Source organism: Chiloscyllium plagiosum, unplaced genomic scaffold, assembly GCF_037043375.1.
Source record: "Chiloscyllium plagiosum isolate Xiang-an unplaced genomic scaffold, Cpla_swu_hap1 HiC_scaffold_24, whole genome shotgun sequence".
In the NCBI taxonomy this organism is placed as follows: domain Eukaryota; kingdom Metazoa; phylum Chordata; class Chondrichthyes; order Orectolobiformes; family Hemiscylliidae; genus Chiloscyllium; species Chiloscyllium plagiosum.
In genome coordinates, this window is record NW_028270162.1 from 35,961,534 (window position 1) to 35,981,608 (window position 20,075).

Here is a 20,075-nt window from a genome sequence, read left to right on the forward strand (position 1 = left end):
GTTGAAAGTTTGTAAAGCCCTATTAAGGGAAGACTTGGTGAATTGCTGTTGTCATCTTGTATATGGTATACATTGCTGCTACAAACGGTAGATGGGAAGGAATGCTTAAGATGTGGATGGGCTGACAAATATGTAGTCCATTGTGTCTTGGATGGTACTGAGCTTCAAATAATTAAAAACAAAGTTGCACTTATTCATGCCTGAGAAGTACTCCAAACTGCTGAAATTTGCTTTTCAAATGGTGAGCTGATTTTTCAGAGTCTGAAGGTGAGGTATTTGCTCTAGAATCCCAGCTTCTGACCGACTCATGTAGCCAGAGTATTTTCCTAGCTGATGTAGTTGGATTTCTCATCAGTGACAGCTCCCAGGATGAAGGTTTATGATGGTAATGTCCTTGAGTCATAGAGTGTGGAAATGGATCCTTTGGTCTACCTAGTCCACTCCAAACATGTTCCCAAACTACACTAGTTCCACCAGCCTGAATATGGCCCATATCACTTCAAACCTTTCCTATTCATGTATTTAGCCAGATGTCTTTTAAGTGCTGTAATTGAACCCGCATCAATCACTTCTTCTGGCAGTTCATTCTACACAGTAACCACACTGTATAAAAAATTTGCCTCATGTCCTTTCAAAACCTTTTTCCCCTCACCTTTAAAATATGCCCCCTAGTTTTGAACTCTCCCATGTTAGGGAAATGACTTTTGCTATGCCCTTCTTGAGGTCAGCCCTCAACCTCCTGCATTCCAGCAAAAAAAAACCCAGCCACTTTTTATACTCAAACCCTCTATTCCCTGCAACATCCTGTTAAATCTTTACTAAACCCGCTCCAGTTTAATAATATCCTTCCTACCAGGTCCTCACCAATGTCCTGTATAACCTCAATATGACGCCTCAACTCCCGTACTCAAAGGTCTGAGCAATGAAGGGAAGCATGCTAAACGCCTTCATAACCACCCTGTCTACCTGTGATGCAACTTTCAAAGATTTATGTATCTGAACCTGTAGGTCTCTCTGTTCTACAACACTACCTAGGGTTCTCCATTAATTGCATAAGTCCTGCCCTTGTTTATTTTACCAAAATGCAATATAGAGTCATAGAGATGTACAGCATGGAAACAGACCCTCGGTCCAACCCGTCCATGCCAATCAGATATCCCAACCCAATCTAGTCCCACCTGCCAGCACCTGTCTCACATTTATCCAAATTAAAACTCCATTTGCCTCTCCTCAGCCCATTGACCAATTAATCAAGTCTCTTTGTAATCTTAGATAACCTTTTTCACTGTCCACTATACCACCAACATTTTGTGTCATCTGCAAATTACTAACCACGCCTCCTATATTCTCATCCAAATCATTTATATAAAAAGTGACAAACATAAGTGGATCCAGTACCAATCTCTGTGGAACACTGCTGATCACAGGCCTCCAGTCTGAAAAAACCACCCTCTAACACCACACTCTGTATCCAACCATAAAGCCAATATTTCATCCAACTGGCAAGCTCACCCTGAATCCCATGTGATCTAACTTTACTAGTTAGTCTATCACATGGAACCTTATGAAAAGCTTTATTAAAGTCTAAATAAACAAAGTCTACCACTCTGCTGTCATCTATCTTTTCGGTTATTTCTTCAAAAAATTCAATCAAGTTTGAGAGACACGATTTCCCTCATATAAAACCATGTTTGCAATCCCTAATCATTCCTTGCCTCTCCAAATGCATGTAAATCCTATCTTTTAGAATCACTTCCAACAACTTACCCACTACTGATGTCAGACTTACAGGTATATAGTTCACAGGCTTCTCCTTACAGCCTTAAATAAAAGGCACAACACTAACCACGAGTGAGGTGCCAATGGACTGGAATGTAGCTATAGATAATACCAAACTTTCTCAGGGCCCTGCAATTTCCTCCCTAACTTCCCATAATGTCCTGGGATACATTTGATCAAGTCCTGAAGATTTATAGACCTTTATGTTTTGCAAGACTCCAGCACTTCCTTTTCTCTTACGTGAACTGTTTTCAAAACATCAATGCTTATTTCAGCCTTCTCTAGCCTCCATTTCTTTCTCCAATGTAAAAACTGACATGAGATATTCATTTAATATCTCTCTCAACTCCTGAGGCTCTACATAAAGGTGACCTCATTGATCTTTAAGGGATCCTACTTTCTCTCTAGTTGCTCTTTTGCTCTTAAAGTACTTGTAGAATCTCTGTGGATTATTCTTAAGCTTATCTGCCAAGGCTCTCTCTCATATCCTCTCTTTGCTTCTGGATTTTCCTCTGAAGAATGTCCCTACACTCTATTTTTTCAAGGGATTGATTTGATCCAGTTGTCTATATCTAATATATGATTCTTTATTATTCTTGACTAGAACCTAAATATTTTTATTCATCCATTGTTCCCTCATCTTACCAGTCTTACCCTTCACTCATACAGGAACATAATGCCTCTGAACTCTCGTTATTACACTTTTAAAAGCCTCCTCTTGTCAGTCATCCCTTTACGTGTGAACAGTCTACTGCAATCAACTTTTGTAAGTTCTTGACTCAAACCATTAATATTTGTCTTATTCCAATTAAGACTATAACTTTTACAGAAGACTTATCCTTTTCCATAACTATTTTAAAACTAACAGAATTATGATCACTAGTCCAAAAGTATTTCCCTACTATTACTTCAGTCACTTGCCTTGTCTTATTTCCCAAGAGGGAAGTAGCAGTGGAGGGAAGTTTTTCAGACTGGAGGCCTGTGACGAGTTCCATCTTCCTATACAACTAAAACCCAGAAATTGAGCTGCCAATCTTGTCCTTCCCTCAGCCAAGTTTCTGTAGTAGCTAAGATATCCCAGTCCCATGTTCCAATACATGCCCTGAATTTATCAGCCTTACTTACAAGACTCCTTGCATTGAAATAAATGCAATTTAATTCTTCAAGTTACCTCATTCTCTGACTTGCTATTGTCTGTCTTTTCTAATCAACTTGTTCTTAGTTTTGCTCCTTCTCTTGTAGGCACATTTACATATCAATAAAATTTTCTTGAACATATTTAACAAATTCCTCACCACCCAAACTTTTGACACTTTGCAGTCCCAGTCAATGTTGAGAAAATTAAAATCCCCTACTATTACAGCCCTATTATTCTTACATATATCCAAGATCCCTCTATATATTTGCTCCTCAATTTCCCTCTGATTATTGCGGTGGTGGGGAGGCTATAGTACAATTCAATCAAGATGATCATCCCCTGCTTATTTCTATTTTTAACCAAGATATTTTCACTGGTCAATCCCTCAGAAATATCCTCTCTAATTACAGTTGTAATGTCTTCCTTAATCAAAAATTCCACTGCCCCTCTTCTCTTGCCTCCCTTTCTATTCTTTATATAGCATCCCAAACCTGGAACATCCAGCTGCCAGTCCTGTCCTTCCCCAGTCAAGTTTCTGTAGTAGCTAAGATGTCCCAGTCCCATGTTTTAATACATGCCCTGAGTTCATCAGCCTTACTTACAAGACTCCTTGCATTGAAATAAATGCAACTTAATTCTTCAAGTTACCTCGTTCTCTGACTTACTATTGTTTGTCTTTTCTAATCAACTTGCTCTTTTCTGATTCAGAACCATCCTCATCTGTTTTTTCTACTTTCACTGCTACTTAGAACATCCTAACCCTTCCTCTCTAATAGTTTACAGGCTCCCGAAATAGAACTAGCAAATCTCCCTGCCAGGGTATTGGTTGCTTTCCAGTTCAGGTGAAACCCATCCCTTTTGAACAGGTCATGGAGAGATGACTAGATATTGCTTTTTTTGAGATGGTCCTGGCTTGGTACCTTCAGAGCTCAATCTTATTTATCACTTATCAGTCCAAACCTAGATGTCGTTTGCACTTCTTTGTTTAAATAATTGAAGGCATTCCTAAGGGTACCTATCTATTAAACATAGTATGTATTATCACATCAAATTCATTCCTCAGGTATGTGATTTATAACTCTATTTGCTCATTAAAGTAAAGTTAATTGATATGATGAAAATTTTCAGTCAAGAAATAGAACTGAGGAGGTGATTCTCAATGAATTATTCTCTGGTTTTGCATGTATACTTTGAAATTCTGTTTTTGATTCTTGAGCCATTTCCGCAAAACAGTGTGAAAATTACAACTCAACCTAAATTAAAGCTTCATTCAACTGTCAAATTCTGAACACATCCAATTAGTTAATTCTGAAAATAGTTAATTGCAAAATTCGCTCACCAAAAATGTAGTTACTATTGGATTGATGTATTCCCCACAGTATAAATCTGAAAGAAAACAACAAATTAAAATTGTACCTTCAGCATTTTTAAAACTGAGATTATTGTGCTGTATCAATGTTAAGAATGTACTTGCAGAACACATTCAAATTTGAAGAGTATTTATGTTGTTGGACAGCTTGTGTGGTACACTGGTAGTCTCCCTACCTCTGAGCCAGGATATCCAGATTCATGTTCCATCTGCTGCAGAGATGTGTCACAAAATATCTGAATAAATTGATTAAAAGTATGCATATATGTTGTGCAAACCTTGTCAGCACTGAAACGTAATACATATTAGTTTGATATCAATAGCAAATTGTGATACCACTTCTTCAATAATTCAGGATCATTCACAAAATTCTAACGTGAACTCTCCTTTGGAAAACCACAACCATAGATATGTCTCACAGGAGCAAACGTCTTGACACCTTTGCTTTACTCTTCCAATCATCTAAGTATATAATAACTATATATGTACATAATTTATAAAAGGTAGTACACTAAAGGCAGTTGAAGCAAATTTATCAGATGTTTATAGAAATTCAACATAAATCACACTGGCTAAATTTTATTTATTCATTTTCTCCAGTATTGTTAAAAAATGTTGAACAAGTACTTATTGATTGGCCATTATTAGTCCACACCTTTCTAACTCCTTAATACTTTAATCACATAAGAGTTTCTAGTTTACCAACTAAAAATTAATCATTTTATAATATCCTTGCTTAGTGCAACTTCATTTTTTTTGGAAGAGGGATAAAACAGTTTGCTATTTTCTGATGTTGTAGTACAATTTTCATTTGTAAAGAAACTTGGAAAATTATTAGTCAACACACTTATTCCTTCCTCAATTTTCATCAATATCCTCAACTTTGAGTGCAAGTACCACTTATAAAACGCATCTTACATGCAAGTGTTCGGAGTACGTGACAGAATTAAAAGAAAATCATGTTTAGCCAAACAAAAATATTTGACGGGAGTTATGAAAGCATAGCTGATAATGTGTTGCTGGAAAAGCGCAGCAGGTCAGGCAGCATCCAGGGAACAGGAGAATCGACATTTCGGGCATAAGCTCTTCTTCAGGAAACTATGAAAGCATAGTTAAGAAGGGAACTTTTCATGAGTTAGGCCTGGGGGTCTGTGAAAGAATTTCAGAAACTGAGCCTGAAGTAACAAGGCTTAATGCTGAGCTTTATATATTTGTGCTGTAACGTGCACAAGATTTAAGGAAGTGGCCCTTGAATTAGTGCCCATCTTTCAAGATTATTTAGACTTTGGAATAGCTCCTACAGATTGGAGGGTAGGTGCTCTAACCCCATTATTTAAAGAAAGAGGCAAAAAAAAAACAGGCTGATTAGCTGGACATTGATAGAGTAATAGTTAGAATATATTACATAAGATTTAACAGCAAAACACTTCCAAAATATGACAGGACTGGTCAGAGTTAGCATGGATTTACAAAAGGGAAAATCTATTAGAATTTTTCAAGGTTGTAACTAATAGAGTTATCAGTGGAACTAGTGGATGTGGTTCACTTGGACATTTGGAAGCCGTTTGATAAAGTACCATGTAAGAGAGGTAAGCAAGTAAAATGAAAATGCAATGGATTTTGGGTAGTATATGGACATAGATAGACAATTGGCCAGCAGACAGGAAACAAAGAGTAGGAATGGCAATCAGAGATCAGTGGAGTACCACAGGGATCAGTGCTTGGACCTCACCTATTCAGAAGATATATTAATGATTTATATTAGGGACCAAATATAACATTGCCAAATTTGCAGATGACTGAAAGCTGGGTAGGAGAGTGAACTGTGAGGAAGATGCAGAAATACTTCAACATGATTCGGACAGGCTGAGTGGGCAAATACATGGCAGATGAAGTATAACTTAAATAAATAAATGTGAGGTTATTTATTTTGGTAGCAAAAACAGGAAGGCAGATTATCTGAATGGTGATTGGTTGGAGAAAAGGGAATTGCAACAGGCAGTGAAGAAGGAAAATGGTATATTGACCTTCATAGAGAGGTTTAAAGTAGCACAGTAAGGATTTATCTTTTGTTCTTATTATCTTTGAAAATAATTTTCTGTAAGGCAAGGAGTCCTACAGATCCAGTTACCAATCCAGTGAAGGAGGCCAGGTATAGCCAGCAAGTCCAGCCATGACCAGCAGGAGAGGAAGGAAAGCCAAGGCCCCAAAGCTAGACAGAGGAGCAGGGCCACTTAATGATGGCTCAAACAAACCTCAGGGGTGACAGAGGATTGAGAAAAAAGGGTGCTGCAAATCTGTCGATGATGTTACTAGGCAGCAACCACAATACTATCAGGAACAAATAATAGCCCCAACAGGAATTGGAGATTACCCTCGGCTTCATCATCCTGGACATCACTCTCAGAGAGATCACTGAAGGAGGCTCTATGAGTAGAATGTTAAAGTTAAAATGATAAAAAGGAAAACTGTATTTATTGTAACAATTATTTCATTTGTGAATGTAGGAAATTTGTCTGTTTAAAGTATACATTCCAACTTTGAGGATACAGGTAAAACATTTTTTCCCTGCTATGGAACGTCCTACAGAACCTAACCTCAGCTTTAACATGAATCAATGCTTACTGAAAGTCATTTAATTTGAAGTTGTCAATCTGAGGGATGTGACCACAACTTTAAGTGAGGATATCTTGTAGCTGCTTTCAGCAGTCAGAACAAAAGATAAATCCACAATTTCATACTTCAATTTCTGGTTTCTGACCTGTTCAAGTTTCAGTTGGACATAATAGTTATCACTGAACTAAAAGTTGCAGTTAAGCAAGAGCAGGTTAAAAATGATCATTATGTACATGGGAGTTCAAGATAAGATTTTGTTTGCCTTCTGAACATAAAATGACAGCTCAAACTTCTGTCTGACTTACAACAATCCATTTTCATCCACACACAAATTGGATTGCATACTTTTGACAGTCATCTAGTGGGAATAGTGATAAAGCAATGCAAATATTTGGCTGTAGATAGCAAAGCGTGAGATTAGCCAATATTCAAAACAAAGTAAATGTGATAAACTGCTGTAATAATTTGGAATTCTATGTTAACTAATGATTGCAGTTTGGATTGAATTAGTTTTTTTAAACAAATCTTAGTACACAATATCATATGCTTCATTATGTAATACGTGACTTGATTTGTATACATTCATTGTTTGAATATTCTATCCCAGTCAGTACTGCTGGATGTAAAACTACACTATCTTCTTTCCTGTACATAACTAAAAGTTATTATCAACATTTCCAACTCAATAAGAAACAAAGACTTGCATTTTTATAGCACTTTTTACAATGATCAACTGTCTCAGAGCATTTCATGACCAACGAAGTACATTTTGAAGCGTAGTCACCTTTGCCACGTGGAGAGTTCAGCAGCCAATATAGACATAGCAAACTCTCACAAAACAACAATGAGATCACACCAGATAATCTATTATGGTGATGGTGATCAAGATGATTAATATTGACCAGCACTTCCCTGCTCTTCAAAATAAATGAATAATTTTGGATCCTTACCATCCAACTAAAGTAAATCAGGCCTCAGTTATAACATCTCATCTGAAAGGTAAACACCTCTGATATTACACTACTCTTTCAGTACTGCTTTCAAATATCAACTTTAATTTCTGTGCTCAGGCCCTGGAGTAGGATTTAAATTCAAAGGTGAGAGTGCTAGCAACTGAATCACACCTGATATTGCAAAACTGCATGAGTGGCACTCCTGAGCTCATTGTGCTTGCAACTCCCCATCTTGCTCAGCCATATGGTCTGCTGCTGCTTTTGGTTCCATAAAATCTACAAAAACATTTGCAACCAGGTAAATATTTTAAAATTAACAGTTTATTGCTTCTGTAGCTTTTAAAATAGCTTTGAATTGCTCAATGTTACAGATTGCCCTAATCTTTGATGCAGAAAGCTCTCTGTGGTATCTTTTGGCAGTGACAACACAAGCACTGCAACTGCCCGGTGAGTAAGGCACTTGCAGTGGCAGCAAGCACACAGTTTAAAAAAACAGCCTTTTTTAAATACACTTCAAATTTGGAACTTTTACCATTATGAAGGAACGGGTTGAAACTTTTATGCCCAATCTATTTTAAAACACAATTTGGATATAAAGTCATTCAAAGTGGCCTGCAAAATTTGGCCTCTGAACCAGACCTGTTGTCTAACTCAAGAACTCAATCATTTATCACTGTTCTCAGAAGTTTTGCTCTGTTACCATTGCTCAGGAATTCAGCTTCGATTATGAGAATTTCAGCTGTTCCATCTTTGGCCTTAAAGAAAAACTTGTTTGCCCTTTGAAATCCATCAATCAACTGTGAACAATTTAGGAGAGCAAGTTGGTTTGGAATAGTGCGTTCAAACCAGCAAAATAGCACATTAGGAAGCTGGCTCAAATCCATCAACATTCAGGTTTCTCAGCAGTATATTAAATCTGCACACAAGCAGTCCCTTGGGAAAAGTGTACTACTACTACTACTACTACTACTACTACTTCCTATTTGTCATCACTGAATTGGTGCAATATTGACATGAGTTTTACAACTTAAATTAATGGTCTTGAGGTGGAGTGTTGGTGATACCTCTGAGTCAGAAGATCTGGACTATAGTTCCATCTATACAGATTAATTAAAAAGAAGCTGAACTTTAATCCTGGGTCATGGACTCCCTGGGACATACCAGCAAAAACAGAGAAAATATATAAGGGTAACAGTGGCTCAGTGGTTAGCACTGCTGCCTCACAGTGCCGGGGCTCAGGTTCAATTCCAGCATCAGCTGACTGTCCGTGCAAACTCCACACATTCTCCCAGTGTCTGTGTGGGTTTCCGCCAGTGCTCCTGTTTCCTCCCATGGTCCAAAGATGAGCAGCCTAGGTGGATTGGCCATGCTAAATTGCACATAGTGTCCGGGGATGTGTAGGCTAGATAGATTAGCCATGGGCGATGCAGGTTTACAGGTTTGGGATGGGTCTGGGTGGGATCCTCTTTGGAGGGGCAGTGTGGGCTGAATGGCCTGCTTCCACACTTCAGGGATTCTATGAAAAAGGCTGAAACCACAAGGAAATTTTTCCAACAAACACTCAATACTGATAGTTGCTCTATAACTCTGTTTGTACCAAAGTTATTTTAGGAGCAATTGAAATCCTTCTGAGGTGTTATCAGACTAGCATGAGACAATCCAGACAATGGAGAGGACCAGAGGGCCAGCATCTAACACCAGCACATGGACATAGGCAGGAAGCTCCAGAGAAGAAGAGGCGATTAAAGAGATGCAGCTTGCAGGAAGCTTTACCCAGCTCACAGATTCTTTCAGCAGATGATAAGCTTCAACATATCTGAACAAGGTAGGTCAACAAATGGTTATTGTTACAGGACTAATAATTCACAGATTTGGAATAATGTTTCACTGGCAAGATCTTAACCCCTGTCACATATCAATTAGCTAAATAATAATCTGGAATAAAAAGCCAGTGTTGGTAAAAGTGATCTCAAAACTTCTGGAAACCATTTAGTTCATAAATGCCCTTGAGGGAAGGAAATATTCGGTGTGACCCACATGCAATTCTGGACTCACAGTAGCACTATTGATTTAACAACTCTCAGAAACAAACAAACAAACAGTCTAGATAGCTGCTTAATTGTACACAAGAAAATAGCACAATGACAATTACAGATGGTGTACAAATGCTGATCTGCTCAGCTAAGTACACATTCCATGAATGTATATGGTGGTAGATATTTGCAGTCACTGCAGGTCAAAATCACAATGACATTCAATATTTTTTACCTCTGGATCCTGCTGGAGGACATTGGAAAGGTTTTGCAGTCAGCAGTTCAAAAATGTACAAGACAAGGAACTGACAACTTACTTGCCTATTACATCAATTTTACCTCCAATTAAGTCAAGCAGAATGAGCCAAATGATCAGATTTGCTGTATTTGTTGACTTCTCAGAGGTGGAAGATTTTATTGACTCTATGTGTAGCAATTAGGAGACTCAATGATCAGCCAGGCATGTTTTCCAAATGCAAGGGCATGTACTCTAAAAGTGCACAGCTGTGTCCAGCCGTGTACAAGATTCCTGCACAGCTGCCATGTTAGTTTCAGTTTACAGTACTCCATTTTTCCAGTTGGAAGCAGAGTTACCGAATGGCTGTTGAGAGACAAGGGTTGACCGACTAAAATATGAATGCTCAGGTATATGAGAAATAAAGCAGTTAACTGCTGGAATGAGTGCTATATGGTCACCAAATATCCCATTGTCTGAGTCACTGATATATTGAAGGAGAACTGTGCTTGAACATAATTTCAGAGATGGGTGGAGGATCATGTTTCTGTGCCTCTGCTTCATGTTTGGTGTTCCCTTCTCCATTAAGAGATTACAAGCAACAAAACTTTGTGGTGGCCCAATGGATTGAGACCATTTGTTGAGAGTGATTATGAGGGAGACTGTGACATTGTATAGGATGAGGATTAGCACCAGTGGTAGATGAACAGATGGTAGTGTTATGAAGAAGTGTATCGTCACAGAGATGGGTCTGCAAAGTAGTTGGCAGGAGAGATGATATGGACAGGCCTGAAAAGGCAGAATGTGGTGATTTTTAATGATGATCCAAGTGATTACTACTGCTGAATAACTAACCTGGGTTTTAAAATAAATTGGAATGGTATCCATATTAGGATTAATTATTAGATTTTTAAAATTAAGCAATTTTCTCATGATATTTAGGCTTACATCTTTCCCTCACATGTACACCCTAACTTTTGTTTCACGAGATGGCAAAAATGTTATTATTAGTGTTTTTCACTTTCTGGTTGGTGTCGGGGAAAATTCTTTAATGTGATTTTCTACTTGGACAGGTTGAGAACATCACAGCATCCTAACATAGGATTCCCAACTAAACTGCATTATACTCAACTTAATGTTGAGCATGTTAAAACACTTATTACCATAATCATTGGTTTTTCCAGTAAAGGTTGCAAAAGGTCAGCAAATCTGGACCATTACCTTTGAGTAAATTTACACTTTCTTCTTTACATTTCTTTCCTTCCCTTCCAGAGGACAGAGACAATAACTTGTTTTATCAATTTTTTTATATAAATGCATCTAACAGTAGCAAGTTTTAGAAAGCATTTCAAAGGTATCAACTTATACCAACCCAAATGGAGGAAATCCAAGGAAGGCAACCAAAATCTTGGTTAAAAAGGCAGGGTTTAAATTAAACTTTTAAAGAGCAGATGTAGGTGGAGGGCTGAATGGGGCATCAAAATGGAAACTTCACAAGAGTTAGGGGATTGTAGAACTTTTAGAGGGCTGTAGAACGAGAAGAAGTTAGAGATAAGGAGGGTCAAGAAGAGGGATCTGAACAAGAAAATGCGAGCTCAGACGCCATTAGTCATTATACGGTTTCTTGACTAAATGCTCCAAAATGTTCTATGTTTAAATTCATTGTGCCACAAGTACACTGAAAAACTGAACTACATTTTAGAATGTTGGCTTTTGCAGCATTGAATAAAACTAAGCAAAGCTTGCTTTCCAACTTACTCACTATTATATGGGGCCCAAGGTCTATTAAAGAAACAGTAAAAGCATAAAACTGCAAATTAGTCTGCAAAGGTATTTGATCCACTACAGCACTTTACATGGAACACCATGTGGAATGAACAGCTCAAGGAAATTAGTGTGCAAGTACTATTACTGATTTTATGTCCAATGCTAATGCCCTGATCCTGGGGAATCGTAATGCAGACGATTTCCTGAGAGTGATTTCCTAAGATAATGTAGGTGTGATGTGTCCTAGCTTCAGGGATGGCTAGAAAGCATTTCTGAATGGAAGAGATTGGATGATAGTTTGATTTGATAATAGCAGGAGAGTAATAGCAAATGACTGTCTAAAATGAAGTGTAAATTACAAATGGATAGTCATCCACATTCCTGCATGCTATCTGTGGGACAGAATATCACCCCCACCCAAAGACAGTGCAGTTTAACTATTTAATATTGCATTAATGTCCAGAGAGATAGTCTCATTTAATCTTTTACCATTACAACTCGACCTTCCAAAGTGCATTTGTCCAGATTAAACTCCATCTGCCATTTTTCTGCCCATGTTTCCAACTGATCTACATCCTGCTGTGTCCTCTGATAATCCTCCACACTATCCACAACTCTACTAATCTTTGTATCATCTGCAAACTTATTAATGAAACCAGCCATGTTTTCCTCCAAATCACATTTGTAGACAACGACCAAAGGTCCCAGCGCTGATCCCTGTGGAACACCATTAGTCACTACTTTCCATTCCGAAAAGCATCCTTCCACCACTAACCTCTGTCCGCTATGACAAAGCCAGTGCTGTATCTATGTTGTCAGCTCACCCCAATACCATGTGACCTCTCCTTTTGTACCAGTCTGCCATGAGGGACCTTGTCAAAGGCTTTACAGAAGTCCATTTGGAAACATCAACCGCTTTTCCCTCAATCATCTTTGTGACTTCCTCAAAACACTTGATCAAGTTAGTGAGCCACAATTCCCCCCTGCACAAAACCATGCTGCCTATTGCTAATAAGTCCATGCTTCTAAATGCGCACAAATTCTGTACCTGAAAATCTTTTCCAATAATTCCCCTACCACCATGATGCTCACATGCCTGTAATTTCCTGGATTATCCCTGCTACCCTTCTTAACTAATGGGACAACATTAGCTATCCTCCAGTTACCTGGGACCTCACTTATGGCCAAGAAGGATACAAAGATGTCTGTCAATGCTCCAGCAATTTGTTCTCTTGCCTCCCTCAATAGTGGGATAGACCCCATCAGAACCCGGCAACATATCTGCTTTAATACTTTTTAAACGGCACAATGCCTCCTCCTTTTTAATAGCAACTTGGCTTAGAAATTCAACATTCCCTTCCCTGAGATCTTCTACCAAGCCTTGATGAATACTGACACAAAGTATTCATTTAGGACTTCACCTACCTCTCTGGTTCTCTCCTTGGTCATTGAGTGGGCCAATCCTTTCCCTGGCTACCCTCTTGCTTTTTATAAATGTATAAACAGCATCAAAAGAGAATAGAGGCTTTTTATGTACATATAAATTAGCCTTTACAAGAATGATACACTCCTTGGTCATCCAAGGTTCATATAACTTGCCATACCTACCATCCATTCTCGCAGAAACGTGCCGCTCCTGAACACCTATCATCTGCCGCTTGAAATACTCCCACAGTAGTAGATTCGAAGTAGATTTATCCTCAAACAGCTGCCCTCCAAATAAAATTCTCTAGTTCCTGCCTACTACTGTCATAGCTTGGCTCCTCCCAACTTAACACGTCCACCTGAGGACTGCTGTTTATCCCTATCCATGAATGTGCTGAAACTCAAGGTATGTTACTCCTGAAACGCTTCCCCACTTAAATTTCACTCAGCTGGCCAGGCTCACTTCCCAAAACCAGGTCCAGTATAAACCCTTCCCTGGTTGGGCTGTTTACATACTGTGTAAAGAAACCCTTTGAATGGTCCATATAAATTCTGCCCCATCCAAGCCCCTAGCACCAAGTGAGCACCAGTCAATATAGTGGAAGTTAAAATCACCCACTTCAACAACTCTGCTATTTCCAGATCTTTCCAAAACCTGTCTACATATTCTCATCTCCATTTCCCACTGTTGGGAGTCCCCAGCATTGTGATTTCACCTTTTCTTTTTCCAAGTTCCTGTCCATATTTCCTCACTGGATGAGTCTTCTGATGTATCCTCCCTCAGTACAGCTGAGAGTTACTCCTTTGCCAGTAATGCAACTCCTCCAGCCCTTTTATCACAACTGAAACATCTAAATCCTGGGATATTCAGTTGCCAGTCCTGTCTCTCTTTCAGCCAAATCGCTGTAATCGCAATAATGTCATAGTTCCAAATACTAATCAAAGCTAAGTTCATCTAGCTTGCCTATACACAGTACTTTTCACATTGAATCACATGCATTTTAGACCACCTCCCTGTTCTTGTTCTTAGTAAAGTTTGCCTTGGTTTCTGCCTTTCCCTCAATTTCTGCATCTACTGCCCTAGTCCTCTGGTTCCCATCCCCTGCCACACTTCTTTAAACCTTCCACAAACACTCAACCAAGTACCCCGCCCCACCCCCCCATCCAATGACATCTGTCCCAGTCCTGCACTAGAGCTGTCTATCCAGTTTGAAAAGGTCTCATCGCCCCCAGAACCAGTCTCAAATGCCCCACAAATCTGACCCCTCCTCCTCACACCATCTTTTCATCCACAATGTTCATCCTATATATATCCTACTGTTTCTTCTCTGATTAGCACATGGCATTGGTAGCAATTCTGAGATAACTACCTTTGAGATCCTACATTTCAACTTTCTTCCCAGTTCTCGATATTCTGCTTTTATGACCTCACCCTCAAATACCTCAGGCATGCTTGCTTTCTTACGGTCAAATCAGTTTTCAAAGCAACCATTGTGATATAAGCTTGATGTGTTTTCAACATAAGTATATACACTCCAACACACTCCTTAGTTTAAAGTTTGATAAGTAGGTTTGGGACATGTGTGTCTTAACATCCAAATGCTTTCTATACTGCACACAAACTTCACTTCTGCAGCACCTGTAATTTCGCAAAATTTCCTACAGCACATAGGAACAGGAGTAGGCCATTCAGCCTCTCGAGCCTGCTCTGCCATTCAATAAGGTCATGGCTAATCTATGGTCCAACACTTTGGCCCAAATCCCTTAATATCCTTGCTTAGTAAAAATATCTACATCCAGAATCTTAACCTGAGCTACAAATCTTCTCCAAACTCGCTAAAAATGTCTCTATCAAATTTAAAGTGAACAAGTGAATTAGCACTGACCACCATTTGAGGAAGTGTGTTCCAAACCTCCACTACACCGTACATGTAGAAGTGCTTTCTAACATCTCTTCTGAATGGCCTGCCCCTAATTCTTAAACCATACACCCAGTTTTAGAATCTTCAACCAATTGAAAAACTTATCTTTGTCTACCTTGACCTTTCCCTGTCAATATCCTGAAAACCTCAATTAAATCACTCTTTAACCTTCGAAATTCTCGAGAATAAAGGCCTAATCTCCTCTGTAGGAGTGTATAATTTTTGTAAAGTTGTATTGAACTTTAAGAAAAAAACGTCTTCCCTAAGGATTCAGCATTGGTAATCCAAGATGGAGGACGGTAAAACTTTCTGGCTGTAAGAGCTGCTCCTTTTTTTTGAGGTATTTTAGGTGTTGAAGGAGATTTCCTCGAATTCCAGGAGCAGTAATTACTGTTTTATATGCTGTTGCATTGTTTTGGAACTTTTGGAAAACAAAAGTCAAAACAACAGCAGTTTAAAAGGGAGAAGAGCAGACAAAGGAAGCACATGGTGAGGACAGTGCAGGAGAGAGCACGGGAGAGAGAGCACGGGAGAGAGAGCACGGGAGAGAGAGCACGGGAGAGAGAGCACGGGAGAGAGAGCACGGGAGAGAGAGCACGGGAGAGAGAGCACGGGAGAGAGAGCACGGGAGAGAGAGCACGGGAGAGAGAGCACGGGAGAGAGAGCACGGGAGAGAGAGCACGGGAGAGAGAGCACGGGAGAGAGAGCACGGGAGAGAGAGCACGAGAGAGAGAGCACGAGAGAGAGAGCACGAGAGAGAGAGCACGAGAGAGAGAGAACCTGCACAGTTACCGCCTTTGCTGTTTGAATTCATGTATCGCTGGACATCGGAGTGCATCTGGGAAAATTAACAAACAGTGAAATTCACAACTAATCTTGGAGGAACTGTTGGGTGAAGTTCACAGCACAGAGTCAGATAAGTTAATTGTTGTTTTAAGTCTGTCCAAGAGAAAGGCTGCAGTAGGAGTATAGTGGATTCTTTCTTGATTATATGTTTGTGGAGATAAGTCTCTTGATTAAACTTAAAATATAAGCCATAGCTATTAATTTAACCTGGGGCAGTGTTTGTAGAGGAATAAGACAGTGTTATTTTCTGAGTCTGTAGATTGTGAAGGAGCAAATATGGCCTTTGCAGTGATATGTACTTCTTGTCAGATGTGGGAATTTAAAGAGAGTTTCAGGGTTACTGCGGATTATATCCGCCATAAATGCTGTTGGATGCGAATCTTAATCAGATCGAGTGGATCAGGTGGAGAGACAGATAGAAGCGATGAGGAATTTGCAACAGCAACAGTATGTGATAGATGGCAGTTATAGGAATGGGAGGGGGGAAAGACTCAGATACAGTCACATAGATGGGTTAACTCCAGGAAGGATAAGAGAGGTAAGCAGCTAGTGCAGGAGTCTTTTGTGGATATACCCATTTCAAACAGGTATGCTGTTTTGGAAAATGTAGTGGGTTATGGATTCTCAGGGGAACATAGTACAAACAGCCAAGTGTCTGGTATTGACACTGGCTCCAATGCAACGAGGGGTATGTCGGCTTCCAAGAGATCAATTGTGTAAAGGGATTCTGTAGTCCGAGGTACAGACAGACGTTTCTGTGGCCAACAGAGAAAAAGCAGAATGGTGTGTTGTTTCCCTGGTGCCAGGATCAAGGATGTCTCAGAGAAGGTGCAAAATGTTCTCACGGGGGAAGAGGGGCCAGCAGGAGGTCATTGTCCACATTGGAACCAACGACATTGGAAGGGAAAAGGTTGAGATTCTGAAGGGAAATTACAGCGAGTTAGGCAGAAATTTCAAAAGGAGGTCCTCAAGGGTAGTAATATCTGGATTGCTCCCAGTGCTACGAGCTACTGAGGGCAGGAATAGGAGGATAGAGCAGATGAATGCATGGCTGAGGAGCTGGTGTATGGGAGAAGGATTCACATTTTTGGATCATTGGAATCTCTTTTGGGGTAGAAGTGACCTGTACAAGAAGGACGGATTGCATCTAAATTGGAAGGGGACTAATATACTGGCAGGGAAATTTGCTAGAACTGCTTGGGAGGATTTAAACTAGTAAGGTGGGGAGGGGTGAGTGTGTGTGTGTGTGTGTGTGTGTGTGTGTGTGTGTGTGTGAGAGAGAGAGAGAGAGACCCAGGGAGATAGTGAGGAAAGAGAGCGATCTGAGACGGGTACAGCTGAGAACAGAAGTGAGTCAATAGTCAGGGCAGGCAGGGACAAGGTAGGACTAATAAATTAAACTGCATTTATTTTAATGTAAGGGGCATAACAGGGAAGGCAAATGAACTCAGGGCATGGTTAGAAACATGGGACTGGGATATCATCGCAATTACGGAAACATGGCTCAGAGATGGGCAGGACTGGCAGCGTAGTGTTCCAGGATACAAATGCTACAGGAAGGATAGAAAGGGAGGCGAGAGAGGAGGGGGAGTGGCATTTTTGATAAGGGATAGCATTACAGCTGTGCTGAGGGAGGATATTCCCAGAAATACATCCAGGGGAGTTATTTGGGTGGAGCTGAGAAATAAGAAAGGGATGATCACCTGATTGGGATTGTATTATAGACCCCCCAATAGTCACAGGGAAATTGAGAAACAAACTTGTAAGGAGATCTCAGCTATCTGTAAGAATAATAGGGTAGTTATGGCAGGGGATTTTAACTTTCCAAACATCGACTGGGACTGCCATAGTGTTAAAGGTTTAGATGTAGAGGAATTTCTTAAGTGCATACAAGACAATTTTCTGATTCAGTATGTGGATGTACCTACTAGCGAAGGTGTAAAACTTGACCTACTCTTGGGAAATAAGGCAGGGCAGGTGACTGAGGTGTCAGTGAGGGAGAACTTTGGGACCAGCGACTATAATTCTATTTGTTTTAAAATAGTGATGGAAAAGGATAGACCAGATCTAAAAGTTGAAGTTCTAAATTGGAGAAAGGCCAATTTCGATGGTATTAGGCAAGAACTTTCGAAAGCTGATTGGAGGCAAATGTTCGCAGGTAAAGGGATGGCTGGAAAATGGGAAGCCTTCAGAAATGAGATAACAAGAATCTGGAGAAAGTAGATTCATGGCAGGATGAAAGGGAAGTCTGGTAGGTATAGGAAATGCTTGATGACGAAAGAAATTGAGGGTTTGGTTAAGAAAAAGAAGGAAGCATATGTCAGGTATAGACAGGATAGATCGAGTGAATCCTGAGAAGAGTCTAAAGAAAGTAGGAGTATACTTAAGAGGGAAATCAGGAGGGCAAACGGGGACATGAGATAGCTTTGGCAAATAGAATTAAGGAGAATCCAAAGGATTTTTACAAATATATTAAGGACAAAAGGGTAACTAGAGAGAGAATAGGGCCCCTAGATTACACCTCCTCCCACCCTGCCCCCTGTAAAAACACCATTCCATATTCCCAATTCCTTCGCCTCCGCCGCATCTGCTCGCAGGAGGACCAATTCCAATGCCAAACTACCCAGATGGCCTCCTTCTTCAAAGACTCAATTTCCCCTCAGACGTGGTTGACGATGCTCTCCACCGCACCTCCTCCACTTCCCGCTCCTCCATCCTAGAACTCCGCCCCTCCAATCGCTACCAGGACAGAACCCCACTGGTCCTCACCTACCACCCACCAACCTCCAAATACATCGTATCATCCTTCATTTCTGCCACCTCCAAACAGACCCCACCACCAAGGATATATTTCCCTCCCCTCCCCTATCAGCGTTCCGGAAAGACCACACCCTCGTCAGGTCCACACCCCCCACCAACCCAACCTCCACTCCCGGCACCTTCCCCTGCAACCGCAAGAAATGCAAAACTTGCGCACACACCTCCCCCCTCACTTCCCTCCAAGGCCCCAAGGGATCCTTCCATATCCGTCACAAATTCACCTGCACCTCCACACACATCATTTACTGCATCCGCTGCACCCGATGTGGCCTCCTCTACATTGGGGAGAAAGGCCGCCTACTTGCTGAACGTTTCAGAGAACACCTCTGGGACACCCGCACCAACCAACCCAACTGCCCCGTGGCCGAACACTAACCCCCTCCCACTCCCCCAAGGACATGCAGGTCCTTGGCCTCCTCCATCGCCAGACCATGGCAACATGACGCATGGAGGAAGAGCACCTCATCTTCCGCCTAGGAACCCTCCAACCACAAGGGATGAATGCAGATTTCTCCGGCTTCCTCATTTCCCCTCCCCCCACCTTATCTCAGTCCCAACCCTCAGACTCAGCACCGCCTTCTTGACCTGCAATCTTCTTCCCGACGTCTCCGCCCCCACCCCCTCTCCGGCCTATCACCCTCACCTTAACCTCCTTTCACCTATCACATTCCCAATGCCCCTACCCCAAGTCCCTCCTCCCTACCTTTTATCTTAGCCTGCTTGGCACACCTTCCTCATTCCTGAAGAAGAGCTTATGCCCGAAACGTCGATTCTCCTCCTCCTTTGATGCTGCCTGACCTGCTGCGCTTTTCCAGCAACACATTTTTCAGCTCTGATCTCCAGCATCTGCAGTCTTCACTTTCTCCTAGAGAATAGGGCCACTCAAAGCTCAGCAAAGCGGCCTTTGTGTGGAGCCACAGGAAATAGGAGAGATACTAAATGAATATTTTGCATCAGTATTTACTGTGGAAAAGGATATGGAAGATATAGACTGTACGGAAATAGATAGTGACATCTTGCAAAATGTCCAGATTACAGAGGAGGAAGTGCTGGATGTCTTGGTTAAAAGTGGATAAATCCCCAGGTCCTGATCAGGTGTACCCCAAAACTCTGTGGGAAGCTAGAGAAGTGATTGCTGGGCCTCTTGCTGAGATATTTGTATCATCAATAGT

General features: G+C 40.7%; 1 protein-coding gene across 14 annotated transcripts in view; it reads right to left on the reverse strand.

Annotated features, from left to right (window-relative positions):
* Positions 1-20,075, reverse strand: part of mtmr3 (myotubularin related protein 3) — a 138,563-nt gene that overhangs the window by 92,097 nt on the left and 26,391 nt on the right. For 13 of the 14 annotated variants that reach the window (XR_015761266.1, XM_088000073.1, XM_088000068.1 and 10 more), the window contains exon 2: positions 4,257-4,303. The exons of the other annotated variant lie outside the window; for it this stretch is intronic. The gene's annotated coding sequence lies outside the window, so the exon portion shown is untranslated. The remainder of the gene's footprint in view (positions 1-4,256; positions 4,304-20,075) is intronic. 14 annotated transcript variants of the gene reach the window in all.